This window comes from Bufo gargarizans, chromosome 4 (genome assembly GCF_014858855.1).
Source record: "Bufo gargarizans isolate SCDJY-AF-19 chromosome 4, ASM1485885v1, whole genome shotgun sequence".
Taxonomy (NCBI): domain Eukaryota; kingdom Metazoa; phylum Chordata; class Amphibia; order Anura; family Bufonidae; genus Bufo; species Bufo gargarizans.
In genome coordinates this window covers 468,613,772-468,633,582 of record NC_058083.1, presented here as the reverse complement: position 1 = coordinate 468,633,582, position 19,811 = coordinate 468,613,772, and the positions used below count along the sequence as shown (strand labels likewise).

The 19,811-nt window shown below is 42.3% G+C and overlaps 1 protein-coding gene across 1 annotated transcript in view; it reads right to left on the bottom strand.

The window, feature by feature from the left end:
- Positions 1–19,811, bottom strand: part of MACROD2 (mono-ADP ribosylhydrolase 2) — a 2,142,907-nt gene that overhangs the window by 312,216 nt on the left and 1,810,880 nt on the right. The gene's annotated exons all lie outside the window — the stretch shown is intronic.

The following is a 19,811-nucleotide window of genomic DNA, read 5'->3' as shown; positions in this document are numbered from 1 at the left end:
ACAGGGGCGGGAGCATTGAGACAGTAGCAGTGGTGAATCTGTCAGGTGCCCCAAGATTTTATTTTTTATCTCTTTTTTTATTAATATTATTATTCCTTTGGAAAATTCTTGTAAGAATACAATGGTCTAGTCTTTATTTTTTACCTTAAAAGGTACAATATTTTCACACCCCCTATTCCAATTAAAATATGACAGTGGCTGTAGAACCACTGTGTCAACCAACAGATTTGGCCTTGGGCTACTCCTAAGGCAGTCCCCTGGTTTTCACCCTTTAACCCCTGTACAGGGATCTGGACCACCAGGCTGCTTCCTCCTGAAGTAGTGTCAGCATGATAGACAGCTGACTCATGCGGGACAGAGACACTGATGTAGAATAGCAAAAGGTCAGGCAAAATCATAAGGACAGGCTGAGGTCAAGGCAGGTGGAGTATGCACTATGTGGTCTAAGGTCAGTGCAGGCAATGAAGGGTCAACACCGCATGAAGGTCAGGCAGCAGAAGGTCAAACTGCAGTAAACAGGCAGAAAGGCAGTACAAGGGCAGACAACAGAAAATACAACTTAGTGGGATACTAGGCACACTAGAAATCCTATCACTCAGGCTCCTTTCCAGAGTGGAAGGTGCCTTTTGTATCCCAGTGTTGCTAGTCATTGATTGATGAAGAACAGTGTGTCTGTGCTAGCCATTTAAGTGCCATAGAGGGCACGTGACCTACAGGTAGAGTAGGAGAGGCCTTGCTGATAAGCAGGCCGCAGCCTGAATGGAGGGACACAGCAAGCCCGTCGACTGTATCCGCTGGGAAGGAGGAACCAGTGGGAAGTGGGTCTGAATCACTGGGAGAGGTAAGCAAAGCAGTGGTTGCCATTGGCCGCTGCTGTTCCACCAGCTCATCGCTATATAGCAATTGTGAACTCACAGAAAACCATGCTGATGGCCTCTGACACTGCCCAAAAACTTTTGGAATATCCAACTAAGTCATTCAAAAGCCTACTTCATATGAAAAACAGAACAATTATTGGCACTAACTATCAAACTGTTAATCACAAAAAAGAACAACTAATTCAATCTTAATTTAAGGAAATGTTGTGGGAATGTTCTTCATCTGTATTCCAAATCCAACGTATCCTTAAAGCATTATTCTTATTAGAAGATAGTAACTTAAAAATGTCCAAGGTCAGGAACCATGTTTTACATCGAAAGCAGAGCAATATTCTTCTAATGCATATTGCTGGTTTTGACCTACCGTATGATTTTAGTTCATAGAGATAGCAGCTGTCTAGCTCATCTCAGCGACCATTTAGATCTGACCTCATTAATGGATATGTTTTTAGTCACCGGTAATGAAGAAGGGAAAAAAATGCTTTACTGTAGGTACTTACAAAAACTGCGGTGGGCAGTCAGAATACATTACTGCATTTTTCCAGCTAAAACAGCACTTATATAGAGAAGCAATCAGCATCCTCATATAAATACAGCAGTAGAAGCAATTTGAAAAAAAAAAAAAAAGCAACTTGCTCTAAATTTATTTTTCATTTTGAATTTGGCAAAGTGTTATATTTAACAGATCACACAACAATATGCATGGTGGTGTTTATAGGAGGTACATACTTCTAACTAACGCTTCAACTAAAAAGAAAAAAAAAATGTACTACATTTCTGTTCTGCTAAACTATTAAGTCATAGTCACAAGTCTAGTGGGAATGCTGAAGGTGGGCATCAGGCAAATGGTGTTTTGTGCATATACTTTATCACTAGAGATGAGCGAATGGAAGATGACGAACTGGAATTTGTTCCGAATTTCAGAAAAAATTTGATTCGTACCGAAAAAAATAAACGATTTACAAGTGCAGGGAAAAATTATTCAAGGTGTACCCCGCCACTGTCACATAACAACAATCCTCTGCTCACAACACTGGTTACTCATAAAATGGAGAATTCTTTTCAAAATTGCCATGCTAACATTCAAATCCCTACACCACCTAGGCCCTGGATACCTGAAGGTTATGTTGCATCTGCGTCACACCTCACACAACCGCAGATCAAAAGGATCCAATAACTTGACCACCCCCAGAATTCAACTAAAAACCTTTGGAGCCAGAGCTTTCTGTCATGCTGCCCCTACCTTTTGGAATGCCCTGCCAAACGCAATCAAGACAGCTCCAACCCTGAACACATTTAAATCAAAACTGAAAAGCCTCCCGTTTAGTCTGGCATTTACAATCACATAACTTTTTCCCACTGTACATATCACTATGTACTGATCTGAAGAAAGGTTATGCGCTTTGAGTCCTACGGGAGAAAAGCACTTTACAAATGTTTAGTTGTTGTTGTCCTCATGCTGCTGCCACCTCCACACTATGTCACCTTGCCACTCTGTGGTCTCTTGTTCAGTTCAGACATTTTTGGATGTGGCAATACCTGTTATGTTTATTTTTTTATTGTTTATTTTTATATGTATAATTGGGAAAGGGGGGCGATTTGAATTTTTTATATTTTGTATTCTTTATTTTATTTTTTAACTTTTTACTCATCAACTTATAGCCCCCTGCGTTCTTCAGATTTCTTCTCCCATAGACCATAATGGCAAATTATTATGGTCTAGGTGACTTTTATTGCCTGGCAGTTTACCATGACATTTTACCATGATCGGAGCCACGTAATTTCCCTGTATTATACAGCTGGCAGCTGCTATGTATGGAGCAGGATCAGCACAGCAGACCACTCCATAAAGCCCTTGCACATAATACTGTACATGTACAGCATTATGCGTTAAGGGGATTTTCCAGCTAAGCCATTTTTTAAAATTGCCTGTGTAATATTACTTCATGTACTCACCAAAAGAATGCTGTTAATCACTTGTGCCATTCTGTACATGACTGAATCAGTGCCACCTCTTGACTGGTTGTCATGGATAACGACCACCAGTCATCTATGTCACGCCCATAGTGGTCGGCAGATCATAGATGCATTGGATTGAAATCCCTATCCCATCTGGTTTCTTTCTCCTCTCCATATGAAGTCCCAGGCACATGTGTTGTGCAGCTTGAATTCAAAGAGCACACTTCTTTCCTATATCTGGTGTTCAGTGGTATATAAGGGTAGACACTCGGACAGGACACAATACAAAAGAAGTTCTTACGCCTCACTCCACCCAAATATAAATGATGAAATATAGAAAATGGAGCATTAGTGCCATATAGCCATCTTATATACACATTGGTCACAAGTAGCCAAAGAGTAGCCAATCCCTTTAAGCATTGCTATGATTAAGAAAATCCATTTGATTGTTCGAAACACGTGAGCATCTTTTGTGCTGAACATATAATGTTTTTAAGTGTGACAATAAAGGATTTAAGTTTTATTAGCGCTGGAAGAACCTCTTTAAATTTTTGGGGATTCTCTTGATCTTCAATGTCTTCAAAGTCAAAGCAGAAGTATGTGCGGTGATCTCTAACGGTATGTGGCATGGGACCTGCCTGGCATGACATAGTGGTAAGGTGGAAGCAGCATGAGGAGACCAAAGAGTGGCCCAATGGCAGAGTCTGGAGGTGGCAGCAGCATGAATAGGCCACAGAGTGGCAAAATGACCATGTCTGGAGGTGGCAGCAGCATGAGAATGTTGTGGACATTTTATTAGGATGTATTTTTAATATATTATATATTGTAATCATGTCTCTTGGTTTCAGGGTAAACCATTGGAGTGGATATCTTCCTGTGGATGTGGAGAAGTGTTTTTTTGGGCGAATGTATGGATGCCGGCTAGGTCCCCTGCACAAGGCGCGGATTTTCTTGGCTTGGCATGGATGCATTTGTTAAGAGAACAATATATGAAAGGAACGTGAGTTTGTTGTGTCTAGTGCGCCTGATCAACCGCTGGAGATAAAGACGTTGTCCTGTAAATAAGCACACATGAGAATCATAGTGAACTTTAATTGGCATTGATCACTGAGCAAGGCTGGATGAAGTTCACTCCAGTGGTAATGGGAGATTATTATATACATGTGTTTTGTTAAAATTTTATTTTATTGTATTGAAGAAGTGATGGTGGTTTCTCTCTATATCATCACTTCCTGTATGTTTGCTACTGTACATGAATGAAGTGATCGGGTGACGGGCCTGCCCTTTCCTATTGTTACCCCTTTTGTGGCACAACAACAGAGTCTGGAGGTGGCAGCAGCATGAGGAAGCCACAGAATGGCACAATAAAAGTGTCGATAGACCAAGATACTTCTGGGGGAACCTGCCTGGCATGAAAAGGCCTCTAGTAGATAAAGACAAAGCGTAAAGATAGCTTTGAGCCCGGAAGAGTCGTGAAGTTCATCAAGATACATCACTAAACATTTTACCCCATATAACCGCAGTGCTGACCACTGAATTAATTTTGTTTTTCGACCGACATACTTCAATAAAGACTTTACCACATATTACTACAGCGCTGCTGGCTGAATAAAATTAATTTTTCAACAGAAATAAGTCACAAAAGTTTTTACTGCATATAACTGCAGCGCTGAATGCTGAATACAATTTGTTATTCCACCGAAATAAGTCACAAAAGTTTTTACCGAATATAATTGCAGCGCTGAACGCTGAATACAATTTGCTATTCCACCTAAATAAGTCACAAAAGTTTTTACCGCATATAACTGCAGCGCTGAACGATGAATACAATTAGTTTTTCCACCTAAATATGTCCCAAAAGATTTTACCGCATATAACGGAGCACGGAGATAGAGAGGGTCTTCAGATTCCACCCGCACTATACGGACGTCTCAGAAATGAACAGCTGCTCCCGACAGCAGCTCCTGGGAAGGTCATGGAGCGTCCCGGGCATCCAGCATCTATTTGCCCCGCTGAAGGATTATTTTGAAAGTGTGTAGAAGCCACACAGGGCCCCCACACTGCAGATTTATCATGGAGATTTTATAGCATATAACTGCGTTGCTGAACAAAATTTGTTTTTCCACCAAAATACTTCAATAAAGATTTTACCACCAATATTACTGCAGCACTGAACGCTGAATATATTTAGTTTTTTGACCGAAATACGTCACTAAAGGTTTTACCACATATAACTGCAAAAGTGAACGCTGAATATATTTTGTTTTTGTACTGAAATAATAACTGCAGAAGTGAATTGCGAATATATATTTCTTTCTGAACTGAGAAAGACCAGTAAAACACTTTTAGCAGAAATAAATGCGCCCAGTGAAGTGCATATATTTTTTTCCTTTTCGTACTGAAATAGGACACTGAACGCTTTCACCACATATAGCTGAAGAAGTGAAATGCGTATATATTTTTCCTTTTTGGACTGAAATAGGTCACTAAACGCTTTCAAGACATATAACCGCCGCCGACGTAAACTGAGAATGTATTTTTCTTTTTGTACTGAAATAGGCCACTAAACGCTTTCAACACAAATAACCGCCTAAGTGAACTAAGAATATATTTTCTTTTTGTACTGAAATACAAAATAATACATATAACCGCCGCACTGACTGCTACCGCCGCTACTCCCGTGAACCCCTGCACCACTACTTTCCGGGCAGGTAGGCTGCTGCGAAGCAGGTGCTCTACCCCAGGCATGTTTGACTCCTGACCTCCCACTGCTGCCACCCTGCTCCCAGCCATGCTTTAAATACATATAGCCGCTGACGTGAAAAAATTGCTGGAATGACAGAGCTGTATAATGGCTATTTGGATTCCCAAATAATCTTTCCCTGCACTTGTAAATCACTTTCCTATCAATGTCCCTAGCGCCTTCTGACGTCTCTCCCTGCACTACGATGCTGTGAAATGATTACTCCCTATCCTTTCCATGCACTTATAAATCGTTTTTTCAGCGTTTTTTTTTCTCAGTCAAGTTTTTCAAATTGCTGTCCATAGCACCTTCCCACGTCTATCCCTGCACTTAGAGCTCTTGAAAATGTCTGACTCTAAAATGGCTGCCATATTTATAAAGCTGTGACATCACAGGGCTGGCTGCTGATTGGCTGCATGCATGGCATTATGGGTCAGTCTGCCTTCCCAGAGTTCCTTGCCCCATGTCCTCACACGTGTAGCCACCATTGTAGTCGCCATTTTATGAAAAATTGCGATTCGTTACCATGAAGAGCAAGGAAATTTGCATTCGTTGCAAATCACATTTTTCCTGAAATTCGGATCAAATTCCACTTCATCCGATTCGCTCATCTCTATTTAACACCTTACATGAGTACAGTACCAGAACTACAGTCTCTAGATGGATTTCTGAATATGATTCATTTTAAATTTATTTCTGCTCAGAAAACAAATAGATTTTGCAAACAATTTTTAGTTCACCAAGCTGAAGGCTCTAATAATTACACACGGCCTCAAAAGTAATAACGGATTGTATGGTAAAGCTCTGACAGCATCACAGGCTGGTTATTCATCAAGCACTGTCATATAATTTTATAATATTTTTTTCAAAAGGAAAATCCACCTTGAAAACAACCATTGGCATGTCACATTGACAACGCTGAAGATGCAATTGGTAGGAGTGTGCTTAGACTGCCGATTCCTAAATCACAGGGGTGCGGCATTAACGCACTTTCTATAGAGAGCTGAACATTTCTGATAGTCATCACTACCATGCTATTAAAGAAAAGATTAATCATAGGGATATATCAGAAGATGTCACTGAAAGGGATCCATAGTTGTTGATGACCACTGATTGTGCCATGATGATCCCCCATGCACTGTATTTGCCCCTTAGTAATTGGAGGATAACCCAGGCTGGTAAAAATGCCCATTTACAGCAATGGGGCTATAAGGCATAGAGACATATCAGAAGATATCATCAGGGGGCCATACTCTGTGACCATTACCAATCGTTAAAATGACTGGACCATGCACCTAAGTGCTTGGAGGTTCACATAGACTGCCAACACTTCCATTCACAATAATGGGACTATATGACATTTTACAGTGCCACTGAAGTGAATGGGAGATTCCAGATATAGTTTTAAAGATCCATAGCAAGAAAATGAAAGTTTGCTCCTTCATTCAAGTAATCGCTAGAATCATTAGGCACAATCCCCACACCAAAGCAATCTGCTCATATGTCTTTGTGGCACAAATTTACCTTCCATTTAAAGACATGCAGTGAGTTTGACAGGCAGCCAAATAGTCTACTGCCAAGCAACAGATGATATAGCCAAGTGACTATGGCAGATCTTCAAGGCTCTCGAGATGACAAACATTTGTAATTAGTGTTGAGCGAACCCGAACTGTAAAGTTTGGGTCCGTACCGAACTTCACGATTTTGGGTACCCGAACCCGAACTTTTCAGAAAAAGTTTTGGTTCGAGTTCGGTGTTCTGTGTTCATTCAGGGAAGACAATCAACAAGCTTTTAAGCTGTTGGCACTTAGAAGCCATCACAGCCATGCCTAGTAATGGCATGGCTGTGATTTGCCGATGCATCATGTCTGTCTATCATGTGACCGAGCCTCTATAAAACTGGAGCACGTGTAGCACCAAATGTCACGAACTATGGATCCGATCGCTCCGGATCCCACCGCTGTGACGTAGTGGTCTGTGACGGAGTCTGCGCACACACAGAGACCTCACGTGACCGGGGTATTACCATCCAGCTAACACCCCCCACTACACTTCGGTAACTGCCACCACGTGGGTTCCCCGTCCACGAGCCGACTATCCGGGTCATTCACTATCACACAGATCAGTGGATGAACCGGATATCACTTACTGACCAACCGCAGTCAATCACCCCCAACTACAATTCCTAAATGCTATTTAACTAACTACCTGGTAATGTCTCTTCAAAGGCAAGGTACGTTGTTCAGCAGCTTAGAATATGGAAGACTTGGCTATTTAGATTTTATAATCTTTAATAAGCAGTGCATACAAGTCTAATGAAAATGACTATAAATCTACAGAATAATAATAACAATATAAATAATCACGACAGTTCAAATGAAAGGGAAAAAGATGAAAGAATACTTAGTTTCTCTGGAGGGTTTCAGGTGGCCGTTCATATGTCCTTTTTGAATCCTTGCAAACCCCTTTTCAGTATGTATCAGGGGAGACCCTCAAAGTTCTTCTGATACAGGGATATGCTGTCAATGTCCAATTAAGTGTCTGGTGATGTTCCATGGGTCTCTCTCTTCTATCCTTGTGCATGGATTTTTATGAACTCTCCCATGGGCAGTACCATTACTCCTGTCAGCCAATGGCAGCAGAGTGACTGTGAAGCCTAGGGATGGCCCCCAAGTGTTTTATGACCCTATCAAAGTTCAGTTCCTACAATGAGGATTATACTTAAGCCCGTATCTCCTTGATACATCGGCATATTTTTATACAGAATACATATTTGTGATCCTTATTTATTTACCTACAGAATGAGACCACACATGGTAATGCTGGGACCTGTAGTTCTTCTACCACCCATAGGTCAGCTACAGAATCACATCCTCTAGTCATATTTGATACCCAATTAACCACAATACTCTGTAGAGCCTGGATCTGGTGTCAGAAAGGGCATAAGTTGATTCATAAATGAAATATGAAAGTGGACTGGTTTTTTGCCCAGAGCTAATTAAGGGCTATTAGCTCTCCTCAAACCAGATCTGGAAATTAATGACGTCACGCTCCAGCCAGGCTTGACAGCGAGCCGATCTTATCTTACAGGACAGGATGAGCTGGGCCTGGTATAGCCTTTATGACCTTTTTATAGCCGGCCTCACAGAGTAGTGGTAATAAAAGTGTCCATCTATATCATAGGCGACCCAAGCTTCAGGAAGATGAGAGTTCACAGTTTTTTTACATATGCCAGAAGCATATAAGATGGCTACCCAGAGGAGTTAAGTATGTATGCCGGCACACCGCCCATCAGCTCTGAGTAGTGCAGGCACAGGAAGCAGGCAGCTGAAGTGAGGGACAGTGTTAGGAATCTCATCTGGCTATTTGTTCCATTGGTGACCTATAGTGAATTTTTTTTGGGTGCTGTACACCAGCTTTGCACCCCTGACAAAGAAATATAATAATTAATCTGGTTGTTAATTTTGTGGGTGACCTATAGCAATCTTTTGTGGGTGCAATGCACCATCTTTGCACCCCTGACACAGAAATATAATAATTATTCTGGTTGTTAATTCTATGGGTGACCTATAGCAATTTTTTTGTGGATGCAATCCACCATCTCTGTACCCCTGACACAAAAATATAATAGTTAATCTGTTAGTTCGGTGGATTACATATACCCATTTTTTGTGTGAAAAACACCTGCACTGCATCTGTGACAGGGAAATTAATATAGTTAATCCGTCTGTTAGTTCAGTGGGTGACATATATCAATTTTTTTGTCTGAGGTACAACTGCACTGCATATGTGACACGGAAATAAATATAGTTAATCCATCTGTTAGTTCGGTGGGTGAAATATACCCAATTTTTATGTGAGGTACACCTGCATTGCATACGTGACAGGAAAATTAATATAGTTAATCCATCTGTTAGTTCGGTGGGTGACATATTCCCATTCTTGTTGTGAGGTACACCTGCATTGCATACGTGACAGGGAAATTAATATAGTTAGTCTGTTAGTTCAGTGGGCGACCTCAAAGAATGAGGAGAGCATCAAATAAGGGACGTGGCCCTGGTCAGTGGTGCTGCTGGTGTTGGTGGAGCTCCTGTTGCACGGAGAGGATGTGGTCGATCTGTGCCAGCTATACGCCCAAATGAAACCCCTTCCTCAGGTGCACGTATGCGACAGAATGATCAGCGTTATTTTGTTGGCCCGAATACCGGTGTACGAATAGTGAGGCGGTAGTAGATTGGGTGGCTGACAGTGTCTCCAGTTCCTTCACATTGTCTCCCACCCGGTGCCTTCCTGTAAGTGCAGAATTGGCACCTGCAGCCCATGGGCATCTGTCTTTCACCTCGCCCCCTTCCAAATCAGCCAAGCAGCCTGTGTCCCAAGTCATGGAGCAGTCTCTTATACTTTTTGATGACTCTGCTGGCAGTTTTTCCATGGGCCGTCCACAAAGTTCTGCCCCAGAAGTGGAAGAGATTGAGTGCACCGATGCCCAACCACTTATGTTTCAAGATGTGGACATGGGAGGACCATCACAGCATGTCTCTGATGACGAAACACAGGTGCCAACTGCTGCGGCTTTCTGCAGTGTGCAGACCGGCAAGCAGGGCAGGGGAGAACAGTGGGTAGAAGATGATGTGGAGGATGATGAGGTCCTAGACCCCACATCGAATCAAGGTCGTGGGAGTGATGTGTGCAGTTCGGAGGAAGAGGTGGTGGTCACACAGCACCAGCCGCACAGCAAAAGAGGGAGCAGGGTGCAAAAGCAGAGTGGCCGTCCGCTAGCCAGTACGCCTGCACCCAGGGACTGAGCACACCAAAGCCAGCTCCAAGGAGTTCCCTAGCGTGGCAGTTCTTCAGACAATGTACTGACGACAAGACGCGAGTGGTTTGCACTCTGTGCAATCAGAGCCTGAAGCGAGGCATAAATGTTCTAAACCTGAGCACCACCTGCATGACCAGGCATCTAAATGCAAAGCATGAGCTGCAGTGGCGTAAACAGACACTTCAAAAACCACTAAAGATCTCAGGCTCTTCCTGCTCACTTCTGCTGCAGTCTCGGCCACTTCTTCCTCCTCTGGAGTGACAGTGGCACCTGCCACCCCGCAAACAGAGGATGTTGCAGCAATACCACCACCTCCGTCACCATCACCAAGCATCTCCACACTGTCCCATGGAAGCGTTTAGCTGTCCATTTCCCAAACACTGGAGAGAAAGAGGAAGTAACCCCCTTACCCACCCATGATCCCTGGCCCTGAATGCCAGCATTTCAAAATTCTTGGCCTTTGAAATGCTGTCATTCCATCTGACAGGAGACTTTTAAAAACCTTATGGCAGTGGCTGTCCCACAGTACGTGGTTCCCAGCCGCCACTACTTTTGCAGGCGAGCCATCCCTGCCATGCGCAACCAAGTGGCAGACAAAATTAGGTGTGCACTGCTCAACGCCATCTGTGGCAAGGTCCACATAACCACATACATGGACCAGTAAGCATGGGCAGGGACGTTATATCTCCCTAACTGCACACTGGGTAAATGCAGTGGTGGCTGGGCCTGAGGCGGATAGCAGTTTGGCACATATCCTTCCGCCACCGAGGATTGCAGGACATTTCTCTTTGCCTCCTGTTGCCTTCTCCTACTCTGCTTCCTCGCCTACCACCTCCTCATCTGGTCAGTGTAACATCTTCACCACCAATTTTAGCAAAGCCAGGGGAAAACGACAGTAGGCTGTTTTGAAACTCATCTGTTTGGGGGAAAAAACCCACACCGCGCAGGAGCTGTGGACGGGCATGGAACAATAGACCGAAGTGTGGTTGGTGCCACTGAGCCTCAAGCCCGGCCTGGTGGTGTTTGATAACAGGCGAAATCTTGTAGCAGCTCTGGGCCTAGCCAGTTTGATGCACATCCCTTACCTGGCGCATGTGCTGAATTTGGTGGTGCCGAGGTTACAGAAAAATTACCCCGATATGTCAGAGCTTCTGCAGAAAGTGCGGGCCATCTGTGCGTGATTTCGGCGTTCTCACCCTGCTGCTGCTCGCCTGTCTGCGCTGCAGTGCAACTTCGGTCTTCCCACTCACCGCTTCATATGCGACGTACCCACAAGGCAGAACTCCACATTGCACATGCTGGAGAGGCCTTAGTGGAGTTTCAGCTACAGCACACACGGGTGAGTCGCTCTGCGGAACAGCACATCTTCATTACCAATGAGTGGGCCTTCATGCGGAACGTGTGTGCCATGTTGCTCTGTTTTGAGTACTCCACTAACATGGCCAGTGCCAATGATACCATCCTCAGTGTTACTATCCCACTTCCATGTCTCCTTGAAAAAACACTTTAGGCGATGATGGAAGAAGATGTGGCACACGAGAAAGAGGAGGGGGAAGAGAGGTAATTTCCATGGTTATCAGGTCAGTCATTCACAAGTGGCTCGGAGGGTGGGTTCCTGCACAAACAGAGGCCAGGTCCACAACTGTCCAGCCAGGGCACAGTTCTGGAGGATAAGGAGGAGGAGGATGAGGATGATGAGGAGGAGGAACCGTGTTCATAGCAGGGTGGCACCCTAAACAGCTCATTGGCATCACTGAAGCATGGCTGGGGGATACAGAAAACACAGACGACAGAGGACAGCTTGTCGTTGCCTCTCGGCAGCCTGACACACATGAGCGACTACATGCTGCAGTGCCTGCGCAATGACCGCCGAGTTGTCCACTTTCTAACCAGTGCTGAATCCTGGGTGGCCACCCTGCTGGATCCCCACTCAAAGTACAACGTGCCATCCTTAATTCTGTCACTGGAGCGTGATTGGAAGATGCACGAGTACAAAAGCACACTGGTAGATGCACTGCTAATGGCATTCCCACCTGACAGCGGGGGCTCAGTGGAAGCACAAGGCTAAGGCGGAGGCGGAGGAAGAAGTCACCAATGCAGCTAGGGCACCGCCAGCACTTTAGAAGGGAAGGTTAGCATGGCCAAAATGTGGAAAAGCTTTGTCAGCACGCCACAACAACCAGCACCACCAGCTGATGCAGAATGTCTTAGCAGGAGGCAGCATTTCAGCAACATAGTGAAACAGTACGTGTGCACTCGCCTACACGTACTGACTGATGGGTCTGCCTCATTCAACTTCTGGGTCTCCAAATTGGGCACATGGCCTGAGCTTGACCTTTACACCTTGGAGGTGCTGGCCTGGCCAGCCCTGCGGCCAGTGTATTGTCCGAAAGTGTGTTTAGCACAGCAGGGGGGTGATCACAGACAAGCGCAGCTGCCTGTCCACAGCCAATGTGGACAAGCTCACGTTCATTAAAATGAACCAGGCATGGATCCCACAGGACTTGTCCGAACCTTGTGAGGAATAGACAAGTATACCGGCTGCACCCATCCATTGTTATACTCCAGCGCACTTTCTCTTTGCATTATCTTTTCTATTTCCCAATGTTTTGGGGTCTTCCCAAATTTATTAAATAAAAATAAAAAATAAAGGAAAAAATATAAATATAAAAATATAAAAAAAACAGTGTTGGCTACCTCCTCCTCCTCCACCACTGCTTCTACCTACACCGCCACGTCCACCGCCTCTTCAACCTCCTTCTCCACTTTGATCTCTGCTTCCTAGTTCAAAATTATTATTATTATATATATTTTTTTATTCTATGTTATTTTATGTAATTTCCCTATCCACATTTGTTTGCAGGACAATTGTCCCGCTCCTATCCCCATTTTGCTTCCTTTTGCAGCCCTCTAGCCCTTACTATGACTATTTTACAGGTATTTTAGTGCCCCAAAGTTTGGGTCCCCATTGACTTCAATGGGGTTCGGGGTCAAGTTCGGATCCCAAACCCGAACTTTGAGCAGAAGTTCGACCAAACCAGGGGAACTCAAACTTCCAGGTGTTCGCTCATCCCTATTTGTAATGCAATTTTAGAACACATATGGCTTAAAGCACAGAGATGGTTAGGGACAGTGTTTAACTGGGGTTCCTAGGGCCCACCAGAGGAAATTATTCTGAAGGTCCAACCTTTATATCATCAATAAAGTCAAATACGTTTTCAATATAAAAAAATAAACTCTAATTGCAAGTGATTGGCTCCAAAAGCAGACAAATGGCTTTTTTCTTGTGGACCTTTGGTGCCCACTGTGGCATTAGAGCCAAGGCCCACTGGAAGATCCTCTGGTACTCTCTTGTGCCAGTCTAACCCCAGTTGTGGCGCAGTGGAGTCAGTGGCTTCTATATAGGTACTCATTCTGAACCACCATTAGGGTCAATTTCATAAGTTACCGATTTACCTCTTGGAAAGTACTCCAGGCAGATGTAACCCTTGACCAGATTTGAACCCAGGACTCCAGCACTGCAAGGGTTCTAACCACTAAGCAGCCATGTTTTTGCACGGAATTGTTAACCATCATTTAGGCCAAAAACATAGATGCTTGTTATTCTAAAAAAGTATTGGTGACACCAGAGGTTCTGGGCTGGCCTTTTACCAATGCGAAGTAAAGAAAAACAAGTTAGACTTTTTTGACAGGTTTGCACCAACAGGAGAGATTACATCACCCAGCTAAAGTTTTTCTTTAAAAAAATTATAAAGTTTTGCTGCTTTGAAATGTTTTTTTAAGTCATAACATTTTGTAGACTTTTTTTTACGTTTTTCATATTATATGCATAGCACCAAGAATGAAAATGATTGCCAATTACTGGATACAGAAAATTGTTTTCGTTATTTGTCGGGTAGACAGTTTATAATCAGTAGGAGATGCAGATTTCCTAGTGAATTCTGTAGGGGTCCTTGTAAAGATGTCTCGAGGATACAAATCAAGCGAGGCACATGTAAAAATGACAGGGCTGAATCTTATTAAGCTTTGCATACTGGAAATTTGTCTTCAATTAAATAAAATAAAACTGGACTTAGACTGAATGATCAATCTACTAGAAAGAAGAATACAAATCTACCAATGCCGTGACAGTAGAAAACTTTACTAGATTAAGCACCACACAACATTGATTGCTTCACCAGTAATAAGCGGTAGGAAATCCACTTTGTTCACACAAAAGATAATTCGATGGGATGGAAAACTTTGGCCATTTGGTGCTTTGACTTTGTCATGATGATTTAAGTAGTCTGTTTAATCACATTCTCTTTTTAATAATAGCTCTTTTTACCAAAAACAATAGAAAATGTATTAGCGTGAAAAAAGGCTGATGTGTTGCATAGTAGCGGTGTACTGTATGTATGGTAATCATAGTAATAAAGCCTTAATTATGCACTGAGCTCAGACTATCAGACAGTATTGACTGTATATACATAAAGGGATTTTCTGACTTTTTAATTCTGATGACCAATTCTTAGGGTTAGGTCATCAGTATTTGTCAGTGGGGGTCCAATACCCGGCAGTCAGATGAGTGCTGTGGCTCATTGCAGCTTACCAAACACAATGCCATAACAGTTGTACTTGGTATTGCGGATTAGCCTGCATTCACTTGAATGGTACTCTGAGTTATGCTTAATTCATGAGACCAATATGATGTAGTTGGCCTAGGAAGAGGCCTCCAATGAGCATCGTGACTTCTTCAAACAGCTAATTGGTGGGGTTGCTGGAAGTCAGTATGCCATCAGATACTGATGACCTTTCCTACGGAGAGGTCATAAGTATCACTTATCACTTAGGTAACCCCTTTCATTTTCAATTGTTCAGAGACAAAAAAAAATTAAGCAACACCATTGAGAGAACGAGAGTCCTTGAACATGGGTTGCTTGTTAGGCAATAATATCACAAGCTGATGGGCACTTAAGTTTTATAAAAAGAGCAGCATGCAGCCACTGTAACAATTATAAATGTGCAGTATTGGCAGCAAAACATCCCCTGTTTATACAGAGCAATGTGCTGCAAACAAACAAACTTTTTTAGGTCACATAAAAGATCTAGTCTGCCAACAAACCAGATTATCTGCTCATTTGTAGGTAAAGTTTACATGCAGTGATTGGTGAAAGAACATTCCTAAAAATGTTCATTTCCTATCACCGGTCCATGTAAAAAAAAAAAAAACTCTTTGAACAAGGACAGCTATGAATGCCCACTAGGCTATTCCAGTAGACACAAACAGTGGCCCCTTAACAGTCCTTGTGTGCTACTTACACTATCCTCCTGGTGTACAGAACCTCTGAAATTCTATTTTAGGGAAAGAGGAGGGCTATAACAGCGACCAAGATACCATGTGTGGTATCCAGATGCAACCAGATGTACAGGTCTCAAGATGGTAAGGAGGAATGCATCCTTCAGATTTCAATAAAAATTGCATGTAAGGGACTGAATTGAATCATTTAATAATCAAATTTACCCGAGGGCTGTTAGAGAGACAAATTATAAGGGGTGCTCTATGATGACATGTTGGAGAGTAAGAAGTCCATATCCCGTTCTTGCACAATGGTCCTCTGATGTTAATGCCCACCCCAGGAAATACATTGGACAAACTGTGCCCCCACCTGTTTAACAATTTCAGGGCAACTTATACATGATAATGTTTACATAATCATGACAGGTAGGTGAACTGCTGAAAAGTGAATTGGCTTCTACTAAAACTGAGTGGCATGGGGCCGTGAGCCCAGGTGGGGACTAAGACTGATGACAACGTACGTGTAGTGCTGCATAAAACACTGGCACTATATAACAGGATATGTTTAATATACCCCAAATATTTTTGTCATGTGTAAAGAAATCAAAATATTTGCAGGAAATCCATGAAAATATATAGAAAATGTGGAAATTGTGGGCAGATGTTGTCTTGAGAGGAAACCACCCCATGGCCCTGGTGTGTTATTGAGATGGCTCGTGTGACTACTTAGAACCATTTTATTACCAAAACAACAAAGTATGGGGAATCAAAATAATGACTACACTAGTTTATGCTGGAAAAAATAATATATCCCCAAATGCATGAACACACACACTGAGCAGTGGTAAAAATATTGATCCAAATCCAGGACTAAATCATTTTGACCTTTACTCATGAATACTTTGTGCAACTGTGTAAATAGCAGCCAGTAATTAGCACAGCAAATTAAACACAGTCAAGTACAGTACGTAACTGGAGAAGAAAATTCTCCATACAATTGAATATTGAAAAGTTCTTCAATAAGATCACAGTCTGTATTTGAAGCAGCAGGAGGCATTTCCGACTTTGATGATTTACTCTCCAATAGGAAATCTTACATATGTTCTCATTACCAAATACAAGTATGCAGAATTTCAAATAACATCCATCTCTTTCATATGTGTTTCAATTAAAGCAGGGGAATACAAATGACTAAAATATTAATTGGAAAAAGTCTGAGTAAGATATGAGAATTCCAGAATCGCTGATCTAAATGAAGTTGTCTGCAAAGTCAAGGGAGAATGATGTACGATGTGCTGTCACACTATATATTATTATACATTGCATAAGGTGCATCTGAATAATTCAATATGTGAAACAATAAATTAAAAGTTTTCTTTTCAAGGTGACTTATTTAGGATTGTCTTCTGGGATATGACACATTAATCTATGATTGTAAAGACTGTAATGCTACCAGATACACTATGAGTGGTAAGCATTCAGCTTGGCAGTAAAGACTGTGTCCAAAGGCAGAGAGTCAGAAATGATGGGAAGCCTCAGTTAAAAATCATTATAGATCCAATACACCTAGGGTCCAACCATGGGTTTAAATAGGACTAAGGAGAACATCTGCATGGACATTGTATGTTCTAGCTGTGTCTGTGTGAGTTTCTTTCTGATGCTCCAGTTTCCTCCCACACTCCAAAAATATACTGATAAGTTAATTAGCTTCCAAAAAATTGGTACTAGTGCTTGTGAGATAGGGAATTTGTATTGTGAAGAAAATGTAATCTTACTTAACCTAAAATGTAACCTTTACATATTATACCACTTCAATACCTTAGACCAGGGATCAGCAACCTTCGGCACTCCAGATGCTGTGAAACTACAACCCCCAGCATGCAGACATGCTCAGCTGTTCTTTTAACTCCCATAGAAGTGAATGAAGCATGCTGGGAGTTATAGTTTCAGAACACCTGGAGTGCCGGAGGTTGCAGATCCCTGCCCTAGACCAATAGTGATGTTCTCCATCAACCTCTTAATTTCCCTAGACCATTTAAGGCTACTTTCACACTTGCGTTCGTCAGGTCCGCTCGTGAGCTCTGTTTGAAGGAGCTCACGAGCGGACCCCGAACGCCTCCGTCCAGCCCTGATGCAGTCTGAATGGAGCGGATCCGCTCAGACTGCATCAGTCTGGCGGCGTTCAGCCTCCGCTCCGCTCGCCTCCGCACGGCCAGGCGGACAGCTGAACGCTGCTTGCAGCGTTCAGCTGTCCGCCTGGCCGTGCGGAGGCGAGCAGATCCGTTCAGACTTACAATGTAAGTCAATGGGAACGGATCCGCTTGAAGATGACACCATATGGCTCAATCTTCAAGCGGATCCGTCCCCCATTGACTTTACATTGAAAGTCTGAACGGATCCGCTCAGGCTACTTTCAGACTTAGAAATTTTTCTAAGTTATTAATGCAGACGGATCCGTACTGAACGGAGCCTCCGTCTGCATTAATATGATCGGATCCGTTCAGAACAGGATCCGATCAAGCGCAAGTGTGAAAGTAGCCCTAAGATAATCAGGTGATATATAAACAAAAGGAAACTAATAATCATTAAGGCCTATCTTTACATCAAGTATAGATGATCTTCTCTTATGTATGTGTTTTGGGATTAATAGAGAGGTAAAACCTTCCCTAAATTTTCCTGAGGGAATGTTGCTCCCCTACCTTGAGCTTCTTAGTTTTTTACCAAAATAAGTCAAACATTGTCCAAGCAGTGATATATCATGTATTAAAAATTGTGTACGCTAATGAGCAGAGCATTCATGATACCTTCGATTATAAGCAAATGACTGACTTTAGGTGTTGTTCTACAGCTCTTAAATGTCTGATCCCTTACTAAGTTTTCTTGATGGTTATAAACATACTGACTTAGGTTACTTCACTCCACATCTCCATTGCTCGCTTTTGATACTCTTTTGCAATTTTTGTCTGTTTCAATTTCTCATTATTGATTTCTAGGCAACTCCCTATCATTTTTGACTGGGTAATGGGTAAGGGGACCCATTTTTTAGGCTATGTCCAGGACATGGCTGCCATCCTAAAAGCAGCCATATTGGATCAAGGGCAATTTTTTTCCAATGGGAAGGGGGTCAAGTAATACATCAAAGAAGACCAGAATTTTCTCAGGAATCAATTGCCACAACCAGATTTGCAATAGTGCTCTTGTGGTTAAAAAGTTATCAATACAGAACAACAATCAGGAATGTTCCATGTGATGCACAGCTATTTGACATGTTCAATGTGTTGTCCCTGGTAATGAACACAGAACTCTGAAATTTGGAACTTTCGGTGTTGATTCAGATATACTCAGATATTTTCATTATCCTGAAACTTTTGACTCACCCTGTAGAAAGATAGACACAAACCAGTGTATATTTTTCTCAGATTTCAATCAAGAGTAGAGGCTGATTTTCTACATTTTCTTAAGCAGTTGCTAGAATTCTAGATCAATTACCTCTTTCACATTTGTATATTGGAGGCCTTATACAATTTTCTGTAATATTTAATTTGTCCTGAAAAATTACACAAAAATTTAAAAATAATACAAGGGATACCGTCCCTATTAGAGTGGACAGTAGCGGAAAATTAAAGGGCTCTTGAGCTCAGGGACTTAAGATGAGCTTCTTTCCAGTCACAATAGTTGAAGGTTATAACAACTAGACCGTTTGTGCATTTAAAAAATAAGGAATGTCCATCTAGAACAACCTTTTAAAGGATTTTCCTATTATTACAGCATAGGTAGTAAATACATGATCTCTGAGGGTACAGATGTCGGGGACAGTCGTGAGTGATCATATATTTATCAAATGTGGATGGGTTCTGCATGTTGTTAATGGGAAAACACCTTTGATGGTCATTGTGACTAGAAATTAAATAAAAGGAAGGGTGGAAAATGGCTTTTCTACAATACAGTGCAATTGTGTGCTGTTAATGTAATAACACAAAGGTCTTCAGAAAGAAAAAAGGCAATTTTCAATAGATAAAATATTAACATAAAAGATACAAAGACAAGATGGGTTTTGAAAACACATCTCGTGACATTTTACCTATGTCTCAAAAATAGACCTGAAGCACTATATAAGAAAAATGTACTGGGTTT